This window comes from Lissotriton helveticus, chromosome 3_1, assembly GCF_964261635.1.
Source record: "Lissotriton helveticus chromosome 3_1, aLisHel1.1, whole genome shotgun sequence".
Lineage (NCBI taxonomy): Eukaryota > Metazoa > Chordata > Amphibia > Caudata > Salamandridae > Lissotriton > Lissotriton helveticus.
The window spans coordinates 703068685-703092900 of NC_136061.1; positions in this window are offsets into that span (position 1 = coordinate 703068685).

The following is a 24216-nucleotide window of genomic DNA, read 5'->3' on the forward strand; positions in this document are numbered from 1 at the left end:
AGGAAAAAGAGGGGAAGAAAAGACTACGTGTGAAAAGAGACAATATTGTCCATAGTAGCCCTCACACACCCATAGGATGTCATGCTTCATCATCGGGCCATTTTGCTCCACGTAGGGCCGGCGCTGCAATTCCCTACGGGCCCCATACAGGGACACTTTGGCGGAGATCTTTTAGGACAGCCGGATGGTGCATGCGGGTGTGCGGGGTATAGTTGATAGAGGGAAAGTGCGTGCCAAGTGAAGGTAAGGGTAGTAAAAAGGTACATATGCAACAGTTTGTCATATAGGTGTACCTATAGCTGTGATGGCTTGTTTTTGTAGGCATGTTAACCCCAAAGTATCATAGGTCGACATGTTTCACGCCTTTATCGCCAGGGTGGTCGTTGGCGTTTCATCAGGACCAAAAAGCTTAAAGCAACATGTGCACGTGAAATGTGTTAAAACCCTCTGGATTTAACATGGCGGGCAAAAAGATTATATACCTTGGAACAGGCTATATCTTCAATAAGTGTCCCGCTTCTGTAACACCTAGAAAAGAAGAAAGACACAGATATATATGTATATATGTATATGTGCACCAGTAACTACTTGATGCCATACCGTGTGCCACCTTAGCGTGCACATTATCAACACAGAAGAGATAAAACAGGAAACTAAGCACGCGAGATACCACAAACACAGTTCGTATAGAATAAAGAGAGGGCGCCCTATACTAAGGACAAAGTCTTAACGACTCGTTAGTAGAATGGCCTGTAGGGGTCCTAATGCAAGTAAAATTGTCCCCTAGAACACATAGTAGTAACAATATTCAGGGACCAGAACAAATGCTCGTTATTCATGGGACCAAATTGAATGCTCGCCATACTAAATGATGGTATGCTCACCTCGTTCTTGAGGGGTGTCCCTACTGGCAAGGACAATACGCGCCCACACCGTACCGAAGTTACGATCACTGAGCAAAACAAGGGGGGGGAGAGAGGCAAAAGTAAGTAGCTGAGTGGCACCTGTAGCTCGCGCCGGAATAGTCCTAGAGTTACAGGGCACAAAAATCCTCCATGGGGCTTAATAAACACTTACGTTTTTGAGGGTGCTTCCAAGGGAGCACCTGCACGTCCCGAGGCCAGTGAAGAATAAGCCCGGAACTCGGTGTTTGTTAAATGGGGCAGGAATGCACCCAGAATGCGGCATATTGCCAGAAAGCTTCCGGTGACTGCAAGACCAGCGTCTGCGTGAGATACACGAGTTAGGTGCGCTGGCGCACAAAGCGTATAACTAATCCTCCGCACATGCGCAGAGTGTTAGTTTCACTGGAGCAAAAAGCCGGGAGACACTATGTAGGTCCCTGGGCTAGGTGGATAGCTTCCTGTTCCATACGTGCTCTCAATTAAATGGAAAATAATATGATAAACGCAGACCACGTCTTGCAGTCCAGGTGAGAGCCTACAGAGTACGCAGGCCCACTAAAAAACAAAAACATGTGTAGTGTAATAAGCTGCTAGTAGACCACTCAACCTACGAAAATATTAATGTATTATAAGGATAGGAACCATGATGGGACAGTATTTCAGAATACCTAAAGGGTTCCTTAACGAACGGTGGTGGTATTAGAAATATAGGTACCACTCACAATGTTAGGCCAAGGCAGGTCCAATTGTGTAAAATTAAGAGGTATCTTGCGTGCCTGCTCCAGAGGAAGAAAAAAGAAAGAAGAAAAATACATAAGGGTCTACGGCTGATCTGCCGTGCAAATACTTATAAATACAAAAAGGGGAGACCCAAGGAGCTATATGAAGGTCCAGTGTCCGTGCTCCCAAACCAATATCTCAACAACAAAGAGGACACTGTACCTAGACGTGAGATGCAAAAAGTCATCTGAAACGTCAGGATGCCAAAAGTCACCCATTCAGTCTAAAGTAAGAGGAAAAAGAGGGGAAGAAAAGACTAGGTGTGAAAAGAGACAATATTGTCCATAGTAGCCCTCACACACCCATAGGATGTCATGCTTCATCATCGGGCCATTTTGCTCCACGTAGGGCCGGCGCTGCAATTCCCTACGGGCCCCATACAGGGACACTTTGGCGGAGATCTTTTAGGACAGCCGGATGGTGCATGCGGGTGTGCGGGGTATAGTTGATAGAGGGAAAGTGCGTGCCAAGTGAAGGTAAGGGTAGTAAAAAGGTACATATGCAACAGTTTGTCATATAGGTGTACCTATAGCTGTGATGGCTTGTTTTTGTAGGCATGTTAACCCCAAAGTATCATAGGTCGACATGTTTCACGCCTTTATCGCCAGGGTGGTCGTTGGCGTTTCATCAGGACCAAAAAGCTTAAAGCAACATGTGCACATGTTTTTGTTTTTTAGTGGGCCTGCGTACTCTGTAGGCTCTCACCTGGACTGCAAGACGTGGTCTGCGTTTATCATATTATTTTCCATTTAATTGAGAGCACGTATGGAACAGGAAGCTATCCACCTAGCCCAGGGACCTACATAGTGTCTCCCGGCTTTTTGCTCCAGTGAAACTAACACTCTGCGCATGTGCGGAGGATTAGTTATACGCTTTGTGCGCCAGCGCACCTAACTCGTGTATCTCGCGCAGACGCTGGTCTTGCAGTGACCGGAAGCTTTCTGGCAATATGCCGCATTCTGGGTGCATTCCTGCCCCATTTAACAAACACCGAGTTCCGGGCTTATTCTTCACTGGCCTCGGGACGTGCAGGTGCTCCCTTGGAAGCACCCTCAAAAACGTAAGTGTTTATTAAGCCCCATGGAGGATTTTTGTGCCCTGTAACTCTAGGACTATTCCGGCGCGAGCTACAGGTGCCACTCAGCTACTTACTTTTGCCTCTCTCCCCCCCCTTGTTTTGCTCAGTGATCGTAACTTCGGTACGGTGTGGGCGCGTATTGTCCTTGCCAGTAGGGACACCCCTCAAGAACGAGGTGAGCATACCATCATTTAGTATGGCGAGCATTCAATTTGGTCCCATGAATAACGAGCATTTGTTCTGGTCCCTGAATATTGTTACTACTATGTGTTCTAGGGGACAATTTTACTTGCATTAGGACCCCTACAGGCCATTCTACTAACGAGTCGTTAAGACTTTGTCCTTAGTATAGGGCGCCCTCTCTTTATTCTATACGAACTGTGTTTGTGGTATCTCGCGTGCTTAGTTTCCTGTTTTATCTCTTCTGTGTTGATAATGTGCACGCTAAGGTGGCACACGGTATGGCATCAAGTAGTTACTGGTGCACATATACATATATACATATATATCTGTGTCTTTCTTCTTTTCTAGGTGTTACAGAAGCGGGACACTTATTGAAGATATAGCCTGTTCCAAGGTATATAATCTTTTTGCCCGCCATGTTAAATCCAGAGGGTTTTAACACATTTCACGTGCACATGTTGCTTTAAGCTTTTTGGTCCTGATGAAACGCCAACGACCACCCTGGCGATAAAGGCGTGAAACATGTCGACCTATGATACTTTGGGGTTAACATGCCTACAAAAACAAGCCATCACAGCTATAGGTACACCTATATGACAAACTGTTGCATATGTACCTTTTTACTACCCTTACCTTCACTTGGCACGCACTTTCCCTCTATCAACTATACCCCGCACACCCGCATGCACCATCCGGCTGTCCTAAAAGATCTCCGCCAAAGTGTCCCTGTATGGGGCCCGTAGGGAATTGCAGCGCCGGCCCTACGTGGAGCAAAATGGCCCGATGATGAAGCATGACATCCTATGGGTGTGTGAGGGCTACTATGGACAATATTGTCTCTTTTCACACCTAGTCTTTTCTTCCCCTCTTTTTCCTCTTACTTTAGACTGAATGGGTGACTTTTTGCATCCTGACGTTTCAGATGACTTTTTGCATCTCACGTCTAGGTACAGTGTCCTCTTTGTTGTTGAGATATTGGTTTGGGAGCACGGACACTGGACCTTCATATAGCTCCTTGGGTCTCCCCTTTTTGTATTTATAAGTATTTGCACGGCAGATCAGCCGTAGACCCTTATGTATTTTTCTTCTTTCTTTTTTCTTCCTCTGGAGCAGGCACGCAAGATACCCCTTAATTTTACACAATTGGACCTGCCTTGGCCTAACATTGTGAGTGGTACCTATATTTCTAATACCACCACCGTTCGTTAAGGAACCCTTTAGGTATTCTGAAATACTGTCCCATCATGGTTCCTATCCTTATAATACATTAATATTTTCGTAGGTTGAGTGGTCTACTAGCAGCTTATTACACTACACATGTTTTTGTTTTTTAGTGGGCCTGCGTACTCTGTAGGCTCTCACCTGGACTGCAAGACGTGGTCTGCGTTTATCATATTATTTTCCATTTAATTGAGAGCACGTATGGAACAGGAAGCTATCCACCTAGCCCAGGGACCTACATAGTGTCTCCCGGCTTTTTGCTCCAGTGAAACTAACACTCTGCGCATGTGCGGAGGATTAGTTATACGCTTTGTGCGCCAGCGCACCTAACTCGTGTATCTCGCGCAGACGCTGGTCTTGCAGTCACCGGAAGCTTTCTGGCAATATGCCGCATTCTGGGTGCATTCCTGCCCCATTTAACAAACACCGAGTTCCGGGCTTATTCTTCACTGGCCTCGGGACGTGCAGGTGCTCCCTTGGAAGCACCCTCAAAAACGTAAGTGTTTATTAAGCCCCATGGAGGATTTTTGTGCCCTGTAACTCTAGGACTATTCCGGCGCGAGCTACAGGTGCCACTCAGCTACTTACTTTTGCCTCTCCCCCCCCCCTTGTTTTGCTCAGTGATCGTAACTTCGGTACGGTGTGGGCGCGTATTGTCCTTGCCAGTAGGGACACCCCTCAAGAACGAGGTGAGCATACCATCATTTAGTATGGCGAGCATTCAATTTGGTCCCATGAATAACGAGCATTTGTTCTGGTCCCTGAATATTGTTACTACTATGTGTTCTAGGGGACAATTTTACTTGCATTAGGACCCCTACAGGCCATTCTACTAATGAGTCGTTAAGACTTTGTCCTTAGTATAGGGCGCCCTCTCTTTATTCTATACGAACTGTGTTTGTGGTATCTCGCGTGCTTAGTTTCCTGTTTTATCTCTTCTGTGTTGATAATGTGCACGCTAAGGTGGCACACGGTATGGCATCAAGTAGTTACTGGTGCACATATACATATATACATATATATCTGTGTCTTTCTTCTTTTCTAGGTGTTACAGAAGCGGGACACTTATTGAAGATATAGCCTGTTCCAAGGTATATAATCTTTTTGCCCGCCATGTTAAATCCAGAGGGTTTTAACACATTTCACGTGCACATGTTGCTTTAAGCTTTTTGGTCCTGATGAAACGCCAACGACCACCCTGGCGATAAAGGCGTGAAACATGTCGACCTATGATACTTTGGGGTTAACATGCCTACAAAAACAAGCCATCACAGCTATAGGTACACCTATATGACAAACTGTTGCATATGTACCTTTTTACTACCCTTACCTTCACTTGGCACGCACTTTCCCTCTATCAACTATACCCCGCACACCCGCATGCACCATCCGGCTGTCCTAAAAGATCTCCGCCAAAGTGTCCCTGTATGGGGCCCGTAGGGAATTGCAGCGCCGGCCCTACGTGGAGCAAAATGGCCCGATGATGAAGCATGACATCCTATGGGTGTGTGAGGGCTACTATGGACAATATTGTCTCTTTTCACACCTAGTCTTTTCTTCCCCTCTTTTTCCTCTTACTTTAGACTGAATGGGTGACTTTTTGCATCCTGACGTTTCAGATGACTTTTTGCATCTCACGTCTAGGTACAGTGTCCTCTTTGTTGTTGAGATATTGGTTTGGGAGCACGGACACTGGACCTTCATATAGCTCCTTGGGTCTCCCCTTTTTGTATTTATAAGTATTTGCACGGCAGATCAGCCGTAGACCCTTATGTATTTTTCTTCTATCTTTTTTCTTCCTCTGGAGCAGGCACGCAAGATACCCCTTAATTTTACACAATTGGACCTGCCTTGGCCTAACATTGTGAGTGGTACCTATATTTCTAATACCACCACCGTTCGTTAAGGAACCCTTTAGGTATTCTGAAATACTGTCCCATCATGGTTCCTATCCTTATAATACATTAATATTTTCGTAGGTTGAGTGGTCTACTAGCAGCTTATTACACTACACATGTTTTTGTTTTTTAGTGGGCCTGCGTACTCTGTAGGCTCTCACCTGGACTGCAAGACGTGGTCTGCATTTATCATATTATTTTCCATTTAATTGAGAGCACGTATGGAACAGGAAGCTATCCACCTAGCCCAGGGACCTACATAGTGTCTCCCGGCTTTTTGCTCCAGTGAAACTAACACTCTGCGCATGTGCGGAGGATTAGTTATACGCTTTGTGAGCCAGCGCACCTAACTCGTGTATCTCGCGCAGACGCTGGTCTTGCAGTCATCGGAAGCTTTCTGGCAATATGCCGCATTCTGGGTGCATTCCTGCCCCATTTAACAAACACCGAGTTCCGGGCTTATTCTTCACTGGCCTCGGGACGTGCAGGTGCTCCCTTGGAAGCACCCTCAAAAACGTAAGTGTTTATTAAGCCCCATGGAGGATTTTTGTGCCCTGTAACTCTAGGACTATTCCGGCGCGAGCTACAGGTGCCACTCAGCTACTTACTTTTGCCTCTCTCCCCCCCCTTGTTTTGCTCAGTGATCGTAACTTCGGTACGGTGTGGGCGCGTATTGTCCTTGCCAGTAGGGACACCCCTCAAGAACGAGGTGAGCATACCATCATTTAGTATGGCGAGCATTCAATTTGGTCCCATGAATAACGAGCATTTGTTCTGGTCCCTGAATATTGTTACTACTATGTGTTCTAGGGGACAATTTTACTTGCATTAGGACCCCTACAGGCCATTCTACTAACGAGTCGTTAAGACTTTGTCCTTAGTATAGGGCGCCCTCTCTTTATTCTATACGAACTGTGTTTGTGGTATCTTGCGTGCTTAGTTTCCTGTTTTATCTCTTCTGTGTTGATAATGTGCACGCTAAGGTGGCACACGGTATGGCATCAAGTAGTTACTGGTGCACATATACATATATACATATATATCTGTGTCTTTCTTCTTTTCTAGGTGTTACAGAAGCGGGACACTTATTGAAGATATAGCCTGTTCCAAGGTATATAATCTTTTTGCCCGCCATGTTAAATCCAGAGGGTTTTAACACATTTCACGTGCACATGTTGCTTTAAGCTTTTTGGTCCTGATGAAACGCCAACGACCACCCTGGCGATAAAGGCGTGAAACATGTCGACCTATGATACTTTGGGGTTAACATGCCTACAAAAACAAGCCATCACAGCTATAGGTACACCTATATGACAAACTGTTGCATATGTACCTTTTTACTACCCTTACCTTCACTTGGCACGCACTTTCCCTCTATCAACTATACCCCGCACACCCGCATGCACCATCCGGCTGTCCTAAAAGATCTCCGCCAAAGTGTCCCTGTATGGGGCCCGTAGGGAATTGCAGCGCCGGCCCTACGTGGAGCAAAATGGCCCGATGATGAAGCATGACATCCTATGGGTGTGTGAGGGCTACTATGGACAATATTGTCTCTTTTCACACCTAGTCTTTTCTTCCCCTCTTTTTCCTCTTACTTTAGACTGAATGGGTGACTTTTTGCATCCTGACGTTTCAGATGACTTTTTGCATCTCACGTCTAGGTACAGTGTCCTCTTTGTTGTTGAGATATTGGTTTGGGAGCACGGACACTGGACCTTCATATAGCTCCTTGGGTCTCCCCTTTTTGTATTTATAAGTATTTGCACGGCAGATCAGCCGTAGACCCTTATGTATTTTTCTTCTATCTTTTTTCTTCCTCTGGAGCAGGCACGCAAGATACCCCTTAATTTTACACAATTGGACCTGCCTTGGCCTAACATTGTGAGTGGTACCTATATTTCTAATACCACCACCGTTCGTTAAGGAACCCTTTAGGTATTCTGAAATACTGTCCCATCATGGTTCCTATCCTTATAATACATTAATATTTTCGTAGGTTGAGTGGTCTACTAGCAGCTTATTACACTACACATGTTTTTGTTTTTTAGTGGGCCTGCGTACTCTGTAGGCTCTCACCTGGACTGCAAGACGTGGTCTGCATTTATCATATTATTTTCCATTTAATTGAGAGCACGTATGGAACAGGAAGCTATCCACCTAGCCCAGGGACCTACATAGTGTCTCCCGGCTTTTTGCTCCAGTGAAACTAACACTCTGCGCATGTGCGGAGGATTAGTTATACGCTTTGTGAGCCAGCGCACCTAACTCGTGTATCTCGCGCAGACGCTGGTCTTGCAGTCATCGGAAGCTTTCTGGCAATATGCCGCATTCTGGGTGCATTCCTGCCCCATTTAACAAACACCGAGTTCCGGGCTTATTCTTCACTGGCCTCGGGACGTGCAGGTGCTCCCTTGGAAGCACCCTCAAAAACGTAAGTGTTTATTAAGCCCCATGGAGGATTTTTGTGCCCTGTAACTCTAGGACTATTCCGGCGCGAGCTACAGGTGCCACTCAGCTACTTACTTTTGCCTCTCTCCCCCCCCTTGTTTTGCTCAGTGATCGTAACTTCGGTACGGTGTGGGCGCGTATTGTCCTTGCCAGTAGGGACACCCCTCAAGAACGAGGTGAGCATACCATCATTTAGTATGGCGAGCATTCAATTTGGTCCCATGAATAACGAGCATTTGTTCTGGTCCCTGAATATTGTTACTACTATGTGTTCTAGGGGACAATTTTACTTGCATTAGGACCCCTACAGGCCATTCTACTAACGAGTCGTTAAGACTTTGTCCTTAGTATAGGGCGCCCTCTCTTTATTCTATACGAACTGTGTTTGTGGTATCTTGCGTGCTTAGTTTCCTGTTTTATCTCTTCTGTGTTGATAATGTGCACGCTAAGGTGGCACACGGTATGGCATCAAGTAGTTACTGGTGCACATATACATATATACATATATATCTGTGTCTTTCTTCTTTTCTAGGTGTTACAGAAGCGGGACACTTATTGAAGATATAGCCTGTTCCAAGGTATATAATCTTTTTGCCCGCCATGTTAAATCCAGAGGGTTTTAACACATTTCACGTGCACATGTTGCTTTAAGCTTTTTGGTCCTGATGAAACGCCAACGACCACCCTGGCGATAAAGGCGTGAAACATGTCGACCTATGATACTTTGGGGTTAACATGCCTACAAAAACAAGCCATCACAGCTATAGGTACACCTATATGACAAACTGTTGCATATGTACCTTTTTACTACCCTTACCTTCACTTGGCACGCACTTTCCCTCTATCAACTATACCCCGCACACCCGCATGCACCATCCGGCTGTCCTAAAAGATCTCCGCCAAAGTGTCCCTGTATGGGGCCCGTAGGGAATTGCAGCGCCGGCCCTACGTGGAGCAAAATGGCCCGATGATGAAGCATGACATCCTATGGGTGTGTGAGGGCTACTATGGACAATATTGTCTCTTTTCACACCTAGTCTTTTCTTCCCCTCTTTTTCCTCTTACTTTAGACTGAATGGGTGACTTTTTGAATCCTGACGTTTCAGATGACTTTTTGCATCTCACGTCTAGGTACAGTGTCCTCTTTGTTGTTGAGATATTGGTTTGGGAGCACGGACACTGGACCTTCATATAGCTCCTTGGGTCTCCCCTTTTTGTATTTATAAGTATTTGCACGGCAGATCAGCCGTAGACCCTTATGTATTTTTCTTCTTTCTTTTTTCTTCCTCTGGAGCAGGCACGCAAGATACCCCTTAATTTTACACAATTGGACCTGCCTTGGCCTAACATTGTGAGTGGTACCTATATTTCTAATACCACCACCGTTCGTTAAGGAACCCTTTAGGTATTCTGAAATACTGTCCCATCATGGTTCCTAACCCTATAATACATTAATATTTTCGTAGGTTGAGTGGTCTACTAGCAGCTTATTACACTACACATGTTTTTGTTTTTTAGTGGGCCTGCGTACTCTGTAGGCTCTCACCTGGACTGCAAGACGTGGTCTGCGTTTATCATATTATTTTCCATTTAATTGAGAGCACGTATGGAACAGGAAGCTATCCACCTAGCCCAGGGACCTACATAGTGTCTCCCGGCTTTTTGCTCCAGTGAAACTAACACTCTGCGCATGTGCGGAGGATTAGTTATACGCTTTGTGCGCCAGCGCACCTAACTCGTGTATCTCGCGCAGACGCTGGTCTTGCAGTCACCGGAAGCTTTCTGGCAATATGCCGCATTCTGGGTGCATTCCTGCCCCATTTAACAAACACCGAGTTCCGGGCTTATTCTTCACTGGCCTCGGGACGTGCAGGTGCTCCCTTGGAAGCACCCTCAAAAACGTAAGTGTTTATTAAGCCCCATGGAGGATTTTTGTGCCCTGTAACTCTAGGACTATTCCGGCGCGAGCTACAGGTGCCACTCAGCTACTTACTTTTGCCTCTCTCCCCCCCCTTGTTTTGCTCAGTGATCGTAACTTCGGTACGGTGTTGGCGCGTATTGTCCTTGCCAGTAGGGACACCCCTCAAGAACGAGGTGAGCATACCATCATTTAGTATGGCGAGCATTCAATTTGGTCCCATGAATAACGAGCATTTGTTCTGGTCCCTGAATATTGTTACTACTATGTGTTCTAGGGGACAATTTTACTTGCATTAGGACCCCTACAGGCCATTCTACTAACGAGTCGTTAAGACTTTGTCCTTAGTATAGGGCGCCCTCTCTTTATTCTATACGAACTGTGTTTGTGGTATCTCGCGTGCTTAGTTTCCTGTTTTATCTCTTCTGTGTTGATAATGTGCACGCTAAGGTGGCACACGGTATGGCATCAAGTAGTTACTGGTGCACATATACATATATACATATATATCTGTGTCTTTCTTCTTTTCTAGGTGTTACAGAAGCGGGACACTTATTGAAGATATAGCCTGTTCCAAGGTATATAATCTTTTTGCCCGCCATGTTAAATCCAGAGGGTTTTAACACATTTCACGTGCACATGTTGCTTTAAGCTTTTTGGTCCTGATGAAACGCCAACGACCACCCTGGCGATAAAGGCGTGAAACATGTCGACCTATGATACTTTGGGGTTAACATGCCTACAAAAACAAGCCATCACAGCTATAGGTACACCTATATGACAAACTGTTGCATATGTACCTTTTTACTACCCTTACCTTCACTTGGCACGCACTTTCCCTCTATCAACTATACCCCGCACACCCGCATGCACCATCCGGCTGTCCTAAAAGATCTCCGCCAAAGTGTCCCTGTATGGGGCCCGTAGGGAATTGCAGCGCCGGCCCTACGTGGAGCAAAATGGCCCGATGATGAAGCATGACATCCTATGGGTGTGTGAGGGCTACTATGGACAATATTGTCTCTTTTCACACCCAGTCTTTTCTTCCCCTCTTTTTCCTCTTACTTTAGACTGAATGGGTGACTTTTTGCATCCTGACGTTTCAGATGACTTTTTGCATCTCACGTCTAGGTACAGTGTCCTCTTTGTTGTAGTGTACGATTATAGCATTAATTATGTTTCATAAAGCAAGTCAATCATGTGTGGTTGTTTCTCGTTGTCATTCCTGGTTGTGTACTTGAATTGTTGATATGTTGGTGCGATCGTAAAGGCAGTTTCACAAACATGACACTCCCCCTCCCTACGTCACAGCCCTGGAAGGTATTCCCCTTTCGACATCAATTGGTGTGTTGGCATACCTGCGTCGTCGTTGGGGATGGGCCATGACTTGCTGGTGGTGGAGCACGAAGAGTATCGGAAATGCGTGTAGTGCTGGGTCCATGACGGCGATTTGCTTGTGGTGTGTATCTCCGCTGTGGTGATTCCGCCGTGTTCAGGCAGGTTGTTTTTCCGCAGCGATTTTCTGTGTGTTTTCCGCTATCGTGATTTGGAGGACGGTCAGAGACATCATTCCGTACGGCGGTGTCTCTGGATTGGGTGCGTCCGTCGCGGGGTCGGGTGTACTTCCGCGGTGGTGCGTGCTCTTCCGCCGCGTACAGAAATTTGACAGTATTTCCCATACTAATATGGCGGACGGAGTGTCCGCGGCTGGCGGACAGAATAAAGGCTTTTTCCGCCTACTCCAGGACGGCGGTCGTCCTTCCGTCCGCCATCCTAATCGACCCCTTAGTTGCTTGTTTTTTTTTTGCCTCTACATTGGGAGAGACCCACGGAGTGGGGCCTCTCCCCCCTCGATTATACCTTCTCTTTTCAAAAGCTTCAGCTCTGTCCCCACCTTTGGTCGGTGGTGGAAAGCAATTCTTCTATGTCGAAGTGCCACCGGAGCAACAGACTTATCAATGTGCAGGTGTATAGCTGGGCCTACCTGGCACCCAATGCCATCAAAGAGAGAAGTGAAGTCTTGCAGGAGGCAGTCCATGTCAAAGGCATGCATGCTGCAAACAAACTGTACTAAGTTAAGTTCTTGGGCTGTATGGCAGCTGAAGAGGATCCCTGATACCTCCTGTGACACATACACCTTCGCCTTTTTGGTGAGTGTAGTCATGAGAGAGGTCGGCCTGGAACTTACCTTGGAGTCATAGCGGTGAGCGGTTGCCAAAAGCATACACCTGTACTCTGGTGTGACAGAGGCATGGCGGGTTATAAAGGCTGGGATAGACTTCCACAGCTATCAGGTTGATGTAGGCACTGCTACCTATGAGGGCCAAGACTGGGTGGCTTTGAACCTCCACGAGGCACATGGGAGCCACCTCGTGGGCAATCTGTAGCGCGTCAATTTCTCTTATGACGTGGACAACTGAAGAGTCGTCATCATCCATGTTGCTGTCTGTCTGTTCATCTGGGTGTTGCTGTACACCACTGACCACTTTCGATGAGGGTTTGGGCCATTGAGTCTGGGACTAGCGGCATACTTTGGAGAAGTGGTTTGGCATGACCTGTTTCAGCCCCCTTACCACTGACCAAATGACGAACATAGTCAAAACAATTAAAGCTGGCTCAGCCCTGGACCCATGTCCGACCTCCGTGCTCGCTACTGTACCAGATACAGTTATCCCCATCATTACCGCCGTCTGTAATACTATACTGACAGCTGGAATCTACCCGGACTCACTAAAAAACACATTGATCAAACCCCTGCTAAAAAAGCCGGGCTCAGATAAAGGCGAATTAAAAAACTATCGTCCTATAGCAAGCCTCCCTTTCCTAGCTAAGGTTCTAGAAAAGGCCATGAACCAGCAGCTATCAGCCTATATAGAAAACCACAATTTGCTGGATGACACCCAGTTCGGTTTCCGCAAAAATCATGGCACAGAAACCGCTCTCATCAAAACAGCTGATGACATAAGAATCATCCGCGATCAAGGAGGAACTGCTCTGCTAGTCCTTTTGGATCTCTCAGCAGCTTTCGACACGGTTGACCATAAGATCTTGGTCGACCGTGTCGAGAGGATGGGCATTCAGCTCACTGCTAGGGATTTACTTGCCTCCTTTCTGGCCAACAGAACCCAGGCGGTTACACTGGGCCCCTTCCAGTCGGCTGATCTGTCGTTACCGTGTGGGGTCCCCCAAGGCTCATCCCTAAGTCCGACACTATTTAACATTTATGTGTCGGACCTTGCTAGTGTCATCAAAGAGCATGGGATGAGCCTGACCTCATACGCTGACGACACTCAGCTGGTGCTGGCAATAAAGGGCGATGGACAGAGGGTGGCAGAGGGATTCCAGAAGGGGATGATCACTATCGGTGAATGGATGGCAAGGAATTGCCTAAAGCTCAACTCCGATAAAACGGAGGTGGTCATCTTCGGCAATCTCTCACCAGTATGGTCTGATGCTTGGTGGCCATCGGCCTTGGGTACACCTCCCTCCCCCACGGTCAAAGTTAGAAACCTAGGCGTTACTTTTGATGACCAACTTAACTTCATGGCCCATGCAAACAAGGTGGCAGCCAATGCACATTACAAGCTTAGAACGGTAAGAAAAATTATACCGTATCTACCAGATTCAGCAGCCAAAACGTTAGTCACCACTCTAGTTTTGACATCACTAGATTACTGCAACGGTCTGCTGCTCAATGCTCAGAGCAGAGTCACTAAAAAATTACAGACCGTGCAGAATGCTGCCGCTCGCGTACTGTCAAAAACCCCCAAATTTGCACCTATCTCAGATACTTTGAAAAACTACCACTGGTTGTCCATCCACAACAGGGTAAAATTTTTGTGCATAGTCTATAAGACACTACAGGATCAAGGACCTTGTTTTCTTAAACATCAACTGATTCCCTACAATCCATCGAGAACCCTCCGATCCACTTCACTTAACCAACTAGTGGTTCAACGTAGTCGAACAGTTTCCTGGGGTGATCGCCGCTTCTCAATCGCGGCTCCTAGACTCTGGAACACCCTTCCGAATCACTTGAAAGCCTGCCCCTCTCTTCTTCAGTTCAGAAAAAAACTGAAAACGTGGTTATTCAATCAGTAATCCACATCCCTGTACTCCCTGATCACGCTGAGATAACAATGCATTTTTAGCGCCGAGACGCCCAAGGGTAATTGTACGCGCTCTACAAATATCATAAACATAAACATAAACATACAGCACATACTGCAGGACTTCCCACAGGAGGGCAGATGCCAGAGATAGGGTACAGGTCACGACACCAATCCTATGTGCAAGATGTCGATTTAAGTTTGGCTTGTTAGACTCTCATGTTTCCTTGCGGACAGCGTTGTCAGGTTCTTTTTTAATGGGAGTCGATTGGTTGGGGTCCATAAGGGCATTGCTGGCCTTGGAGAGTTCTTAGGAGCACCCCAGCATCGGGATATCTCTTATAGATATCTCTTATAGACATGCTGGGCTCTTGGATGATCCGCTCTCGAAATGTAAAAGAGGCACACCCCTGAATGAACTGGGCTTGTACTTTGTTGTCCTCAGCAGGGAGAGTACACATGCTAGCTAGTTGCTTCAAATGGCTGTTAAACACATTGACCGAGGTGTCGGGGGTGCTGCTGAGCCTGCGGAGTACGAATCTCTCATAGTCGGGGTTGGCATATGGCTTGAAGAGACCAGTGATGCCATTCTTCAGCATGGTGTAGTTGAGTGAGGGTACCTCAATGGCTGTCTTTGAGATTTTGTGAATGTCAGCCCCCCAAGATGAAGGATCATGGACCGATTGTGGTCTGCAGCCTTCTTAATGGCCTCAAAATAGTTCTCCAATTGTTCCACCCACAACTTCCATTGTGCAGCCTGGTAGGGTGGGGGTCCTGTGACTATGAAGGGCTCCCAAGCAGGGATGTAGGCCATTGAACACCCAGAAGTGTAGTCCGGCAGAAATGTCCATTGAATGGGCCTGAGCTGGGGCAGGGAGCGGTGGCAGAAGTGGAAGCTGGAGAACAGATCACCCATGCAGGACTCAAGCATGCTTGGGTCATGGAGCAGTGAAGGCACGACCGATTGGCAGGATGGGCAGGCACCACAAGAGCAATGCTCTGCTGGGAGGAGCTGAGAGTGGCACACAGGAACAGACTGAAGTAGTGCAGCAGCCGCCGGTAGCAGCGCGGGCAGTTATGTGTTGAGAATACGGGTGCTAGAATGGTGGAAATAGCAGGCCGCTGCAGGCAGTGCGAGCAGCTCTAGGAGGTAGGCTTCCAACACTGGCGAAGGGGTGCTACAGAATGCCAAAGGTGGTGAAGCTGAAAGAGGCCCATGCATGGGAAATGGGCCCTCTCGTTGCCAATGTAGGATACACATGGTGGGCCTGGTACACTGAATAAAGGAAACAAGCACACGGTGTAAAGCTGTGGTCTTCACTTTAACCACGCCAAGTCCCAAGGGAGAGTGCATGGTAAATTTGTAAGAGCTTGGGTGTTGGCGGAGAGGTTGGATTAGTATAAGGTACTGGCTGGGTGATTGGAGATGTGCATGGGGAATGACAGTGTGATTGCTGGACTACATGGGTACTACCTGGGAAAATAAAAGTGTGAATGTGTAGCATGTAGGTGGTTAGAGGACTACATGGATAGTGCACATGTGATTGTAGTACTGCATGTGTTAGTGTCTAGGTCATTTCATGAATACATGGGTAGTGACTGGATGATTAACCACTTGGCTGCTAAGGGGTGTGCATGTAGGTCCATTGACTTTCCATTGAAATCAATGGGCCCTACATGACGAGTTACCCTTGTCATTAGCACTGAAGGGGTTAAAGTACTGCAAAGAGAGTGTATGGTGAATTTATAAGTGCATGGGTATTGGTGGAGAGGTTGGATTAGTATATGGTACTGGCTGGGTGATTGCAGATGTGCATGGGGGTGACAGTGTGTTTGCTGGACTGCATGGGTACTACACGGGTAATTGGAGAAGTGTTTCAGTACTGTGTATGTGGTTAGAGAACTACATGGATAGTGCACATGTGATTGTAGCACTGCATGTGTTAGTGTCTGGGTCATTTAATGAATACATGGGTACTGACTGGATAATTAGAGTACTGCAAGGAGACTGCATGGTGAATGTATAACTTCTTGGGTTTTGGCGGAGTGATTGGATAAGAACATTGTGCTGGATGGGTGATAGCAAGAGTACATAGGGAGTGACAGTGTTATTACTGGACTGTATGGGTACTACTTGAGTAATTGAAGGTGTAAATAAATAGTGTTTAGGTGGTGGTTAGAGTATTGTACAGATAGTGTACAGGTTATTGTACCAGTGCATGGGTAGTGCTTGGGTGAGTTAATCTTACCTATTTTCAAGTAGATATAAAATGAATTGAAACATTTTTTCACTTCTTTTTTTTGTAATGTAATATTTTAAACTTTAGTAGTAGGGTCTGTAAAAGAGAAGAAAACAATTCTGTTATTACCTATAATTTTATAGTTTTAAGAAAACAACATAATTATACAATTACATCACATATTCAATTTGCCTTTTTTGCTGTCTTAATATTCTATTGAATCTCACCATACACAGTGATTTCAATGTTGATCATCAGGTAACAGCGGGCAATTAAATACAATCAATAAGATTGTTAAAAAGAAACATATTTGTCTTTAAAATTTCTACAACTCACTTAACTCTGTATTTACATTTTCACAAATGAACATCCTTAGTAACATAATATATAATACAAAGATCAAATATATGACCACCTTCTTTCAAACACAATTTTCCAAATGCAATATCAAAGAACAGAATCAATAATTCAAACCGTAATGATCAACATCTTCCCTATTGGCCGAATGATGTTTCTGAAAAGATTTCCATTGAGGATATCCCCCAAAAACTTTTGAATTCATATTCACACCTTCCCAATAGATCAAATGATGTTTCTGAGAACTTTTGCAATGAGAATATCCAAGATACACTTCTAAATTCATATTCACATGTTTCCAATAGGGCAAATAATATTTCTAAAATCACTTGTAGTGAAAATATCCAAAATATACTCATTCATTCATGTTGACATCTTCTCAGATTTTTGCATCGAAAATATTAGATATGAAATTGGTAATACATTAGGCAACTGGTATTTGAACTCTAAATGTGCATCATTATATAGGGGTCGATTCCGATCCCGTAAAAAGAGCTCCGAATCGTCGTACGGAGCATTTTTTTCCGTACGAATCGTACCCGTAGCCGTCCCCGTACGAACGACGTAGTACGATCCACACCCAATGCAGCTATCCGTACGAATCGTACCAGGGACCGTACGAATAGAATTCCTGTATGAATCGCCCTCGGAACCCGCAGTACACAACGTTTGTACGGTTCGCGGCTGCTTTTTACGACCCGGCAAGTACGATCCGTGTTGTGTACGCTCCGTATGACCCTTTTTCTACGGGAGCTGGAAACTGCCGTAAAATCAGAGTTCGCTCCGAAACAGGTACGGAGCGCCCCCCCCGGGTACGGCGCGTACCTCCCATGATCGCAGGGGTACGCACCGTACCCCTGCGATCATGGGGGGTACGTGCCGTACACCCAGCGTACATGGGGTACGTGCTGTACCCCATGTACACTGGGTGTACGGCACGTACCCCCCATGATCGCAGGGGTATGGCGCGTACCCCTGCGATCATGGGGTATACGCGCCATACGGTGTGTATGTGATTGTGCGCTTTTCCGTACGAATCGCCCTTACCTGACGTGGACCGTACGACTCGCGTCCGGGAACCCCGGTCGGGATTGTAATCGTCGGGTCGTACGGCGTCCGTACGAGACGTACGGAAACGGCTCTGGATGTGAGTCGTGTGGACGGTGATTTTTAACGGATCAGAATCGACCCCCAAGTGTCCATCCTTTATTGCATTTTAAATACACAGTATAGTGTCCAAATGTTGAAGTAGGTCCATCATGGAAAACAATAGCCACTGTTTTAAAAGTTCTTCCTGAAATTGCCACTTGACCTGCCACACATTTTTAATTTTGGTTTCCAATTTTGTTCCATCAGCTCTACAACGTTGCAGCATTAAAATGATATGTTATCCAAATCTTTCTATAAATAATGTTGAAAACATTTCCGATTTGCATTGGCTACACTCCATGTTTTGATTAGCTGATTTCACTAATTCTTTAAAAGACACTGTTTAGCAATCTGGTATTGTTATATATATGAATCGTTCAGTGTCTATTTTAGTGGTAGATGTTAATGAACAGCTGTCACATGTATGATCCCATTTGTAACGTAGTCCAAACAGATTTTCAATTTGTATTTCTTCATCTTCCAATACTGCAAGCATAAACATAAGACATTATTGAGCATCTTGCTGTGCATTAAGTGTAAATTGTGAAGAACCTGTACATATATCTAAAAGATGCCACACACCAGAAGTAGTATGGATTTTCGTTTTATCAGTTTTCAACTTTTCAAAAATGTACTGTAACAAAGAACAAAATCTTTTGTCTCGATTTTCCATAATTGCATGCTGTAGATTTTCCAAAAAAAACACAACGTTCACAATTACATTAGCATAGCAGTTGATACATAATCTATTTTCTAACTGATATCCTACAATATTAGCAACCGTGTCCACTTCCATTTTCTTTTCAGACTCATCATTCTTTTCAATTCTTTTCTTCTTTGCATCCTCACTAAAATGTTTTTCATATTTTCATTTTGGACGTATCATAGGTTTTTCATAAATAGCATATTCACCTCTGCTAGGAGCTTAGAGTCTTCTTAACCTATTGTACTCTTTTACACAATTTACATCTGCACTAACCTTTTGCTCATCACAATCAATCAAATACAATTCCGGATAATGTTCTTACTTGCGACAATGCAGCATATGCCATATCGTCTTTAAACACAGAACTTCCAATATTTACCAAAGTTCTGTCTACTCTTAAACCTTGAGATTTATGCTAAACAAACAGGAAACTGTTTTCTACAAACATACAGATCTTTTACAAGCAAGCAACGAACAGAACAACGTGCAATCTGTTTCACCTCTTCAATCTGATCAATGTTAATCTTCAAAAATTCAATTCCATCTCTATTTGCATAACTAACAAAGTCAACAACTTTCCCCATTGCTTCATTTATGAAAACTTTCTCAACATCTAAATTATGCCGCAATATTACTGGGCAGTTTACAGATACATATAAGGTCTTTTCCAAACCAGCAGTCTTAGATATTGATTTTTCCAAAGAGTCTAATTTTAACTGTAATTTCTCTGACTGAAGAATAGTTACTTCTTCATGTTCTATTTTATCAGTGGCTACCATTTTCAATATCGGTTCATTCTCCAGTTTCAAGAGTTCTTCATTGAATGTAAAGCATTATTTCAGTGTTGGCATAAGGCAAATTATAGATTTCTTTTCTGCAATTTTTCAGTAGATTGTTTCAGGTGCAATATTTTCTTTTGGAAACAAGTTTTTTAGTAGCCGAGTTTCTAAAGCATTTTTTCCATCCTTTTTTAAGACTCCAATTCTAATATTTTGAAGAATGTTTCTATAATCTTCGTTATTTGTTTGTTGCATGTTCTTAATACATTCTTTATATTCAAAATAAGTCCAAATGTTCACATTTCCAATACTTCCCATTGATTGTTTAGTGTCTTCATGAAGAAGGTTCTTAAAAACTGGTTGGGCTTTCACAGGTATGAGTTGTAGTAGATCACCAAATACAATTACATGTTTTCCTCCAAATAAAACATCGTAATTTGTTTTTAAAATCTGCTGCTTCCTCAAATGTACAAATGCAAGCATTAAGTTTGAGACCATGCTTACCTCATCAATTACCAGAAGTTTCATTTTCTTCAGTACTCTTGAAACTTCGAAACAAGCTACTCCAGTTAGCTTGTGATATTCCAACTTATTTTCATGTTCTACTGGTAACATAAGTAGACAATGTAATGTAATCCCTTTAATATTGTGTGCTGCTAACCCAGTTGGAGCAGTTATAACAGAAGACAAATGTGAATCCATTGTTTTCTGTAGATATCTTGACAAACATTTAATCAAGAAACTTTTCCCCGTTCCAGATTGGCCACTGATGTACGTTAGAATAGGTCTAAATGATGTACATTGGCAATCATTCTTTTATGCAGTAATCCATGTTCTATCTGTTGTGTAACATGGTGATATATTTCTTTCTGTTCAGTATTCAGATGTTCCTCTAAGTTTTTCAAATCAATATTCTCCTGTTGTGCTTGTTGCATCACCGTTTCCACTTCACTCATTGCTATTGCCGCTTCATTTTCAAGTATGGCTTCTCCTAGTGGATCTTGACTTTGTCGAGCAGAACTCTGACTATTTTGAGAAGTATCTCCAGCTATCTCAGCTGCAATAGTACTTTCTTGAGTAATCTCTTCATTCAACATTTGGAGATAGTTTGGAAAAATTGTACATTCAATGCTATCTTTACAGGCATTGAAAGAATCTTCATAGCAGTCAGAATCTCCAAGTAAATCCATTTCAGTCCGCCAAGATTTGAAGAGTTGCAGAAGAGCTAAATAGAAAAACTCCCTTTTATCTGGAGTATCGCAACTAAGTTTCCTGTGATTAATCAGATTTCATTTGGCATGCTTTACCGAACATCCTGCAGATCCAATAACAGCATATTTTCCTTCATTTATATTTTCCATAAAAAAAATGTAAAAGCTATAATGTTGCAGTATTTCATGTAGACATACATTTTCCAGGTGTGGACTTCTATTTGGATAGTACGTATCTAAGTTATTTGTTTTAAGAATATATGTACTTTCCGGTTCATTCAGTGCCAAGTATTCAATTTCTTATACAGATTTCAAAACACAATTTTGTGTTGCAGCAAGACCCAGACTTATCCAGATGATTCCTCTTGGCTTTGAATATAAACCTGATGATGTTAATCGATCTGAACATTCATACGATCCAATTTCTCGATGTGAAAGCATCTTCAAGCTGAAGCTGTATAATTCTTTGCTAAGTGTCTTATCCGGTGAAATTTCCTCCCACATTTCTTTCAATTCTGTCTTCTCAGATTTGGTAATATATGACGTGACATAACGAGCAACAGCAATTGAGTTATCTGCAACATATTGTATGTCCATATTTGCATTCCACATCTTCAAAATCACTGGATTGTAATCATTAATGTACTTTGATTCTTCAGTTCTTTTTATATTATAAGTATTTTTTGGTGATTTTCGGGTGATAGTATGCCTCACTGCTGACATAAAACCGTTCAACCTTCCTTTGGAAATTACTGGACGTGGAAAACCAGTTCAACATTTTGTGTAAAACATTTCCTTGGACTTTGAAACCGTGAAACTTGCTGTCTTAAGGTATTTTTTCCTCCTGTTTTCGGTAACAAACAGGTATCATAGTCTTCAATAAATAATAAAATAGTCTCATCCAAATCAGTTTCAAATTTGGGTGCATCCTTAATCCATATAAGCATATGTATATGAGGAGCACCTCTAGCTTGGTATTCCTTTCTCCAAAAGAAATCAATACATCCGCCAATAGGCGGATTCTTTTTTATTACAGATGAAATACATCAAAGCTTCAAACCTATGATTAAAATATCTGCAAACATTTACAGGATCCAGGGAACACAGTTCTCCAGCTGTCTTCAATTCAATATTTTCTATATTTTAATTTGCTTCTTGTAGAAAATCCAATAAATCATCCCATGCGTACTCAGCACAGCTAAAGTGTAACAAACCACGTAGGGGTTCCTAAGTTCCTTAACATACATTTTAGTTCCCCATGACGGCGATACCAATGTTCATTAGTGTCAACGTTGATATGACATCAAATGAATTAACTGTGATTCTAAATGTTCATCACTTTCTTCAACTTTGTCCATAAATTCCTTTACAGAAAGATGTTAAAGATGAGTTCCTGTTTTTAATATATGGTTGACTGCATATGAAAGTGCAGACAGGTCACTTTCAAATAAAAGATGAAACAAATATGGAATACACTGGCGAAATCTTAGTTCTTCTGAGTATAGTCGTAAAATATGATATTCTCAAGCTGGATCCTGAACTGGTCGTTCATCATTTCGTCCACCTTTACCAGTAGGGAACAGCTGTGGAAAACAACGAACTTCCAAACTATTTTCCCATACGCTTATGGGAGTTCCTTTTGTTTTTTTCATCTGGAACAATGCAATAGTATCTCTTATCAGTTCTTTTGAATGTAGAGGGTGTACAGTATAATGTTCATACATTTCATCTTTTTTTGAGTTCTTTACTTTTTCTATTTGTCCACTTGAAATATGTGTTTCATCTCTAAACTCATTTCTTCGTCTTCTACATTTACATTTTTATAGTAAATATTGTTTTGCACCAGGTATAATGTAGCCATTTGGACTTTCGTGACATCTACTAACTCTTGGATGTATGATGTAACAACGTGATCATTTAGATCGCGGTACATTACATTGCTGTTTTTACAACGCAAGTCGTTAACACGACTTTCACTGTAGGGTGCTTGACTTAGGAATAGTATGATTTACTATTCCAACTCCAGCCTATGTACAGTAGGGAAGGTGTTGAAATAGTAAATCACACTATTCCTTAGTCTAGAGCGCCCTCCAGTGCAAGTCGTGGTAACGACTTGCATTGTAAAAGCAACGATGTAAATGTATTGCTGTGTTTTGAACGCGTTGTCTACACCAACAGTTTCAACATTTTTCTTCAATTCTAAAGTTAAATACACAACTCTTCCTTTTAAACCTCTTTGTAGATCTGTTGGAGGCAGCTTACCTGTTTTAGGCTCCATACGAATCATAACCTGAAACAGGTGGACAGATTGAATAAGGATGGACTCGTGTATTTAAATCTTTAAGTTCTGGAGGTATAGCTACTAATTCTAAGTCATTATGGACAGCTCTAGCTGGCATTTTGTTCTCTTCTAATTTATTGTAACAATATTTGCAAATACATTGTACAGTACCTAACTTAAAACGACCTTCCACAAACAGATAAACAGCAGCAAATTCTCTACATTTATCATTGTTTTCCTTTTCACTTTTTAAAAACACATCTACAGTTCTAGTTTGAATTTTATCCCCTTCGCTGCGGGGGTAATTCCCCCACGGTATGGGGGGTGAGCATGGCGCCGTGGTGCTCGTGGCGAGCCCAGCTTGTCATGAGTCATAGTGGAGCTGTGCTCATGACGAGCTGGGCTCATCACAACCCCGCCCACTGATTAATTCTCTTGCACAGGTGGGGATTAATCACGCATTGGTGGTGCACAGCCGCTCCACTGTGACTCATGACTAGCTGGGCTCGTCATGAGCGTCGAAGAGGTTATAGTGAGTACTTCGACAACAAATACATATATAGCTGGAATTTACACCAGAAACTACTTTAAAATTTGTGATTTCTTTTTCAAACTTCACATCAGTAGTTTCTTCCATCTTTTCCTCAACACCTGCACTTATCAAACTCTCACTTTCTCTACTCTCCTCTTCACCAGCAAAGAAATGTAACTCTATATCATCACAATTTTTTTTTTACATCCAACACTAAACCATGCAAAAGAGATGTATTAATTTCATTTATACATAATGAAGGACTTTTTACATAGTATAATCTTCGTACTAACTTCCGCATTTCGGAATGATGTACTGCGAACATTCTTAAATGATGAAAACGATTATGACACACTTTCTTAGAAAGACAAGCCAGAGAATGACCTTGCAGCCCTGTATTTTTTCTCACTTTGCAAGG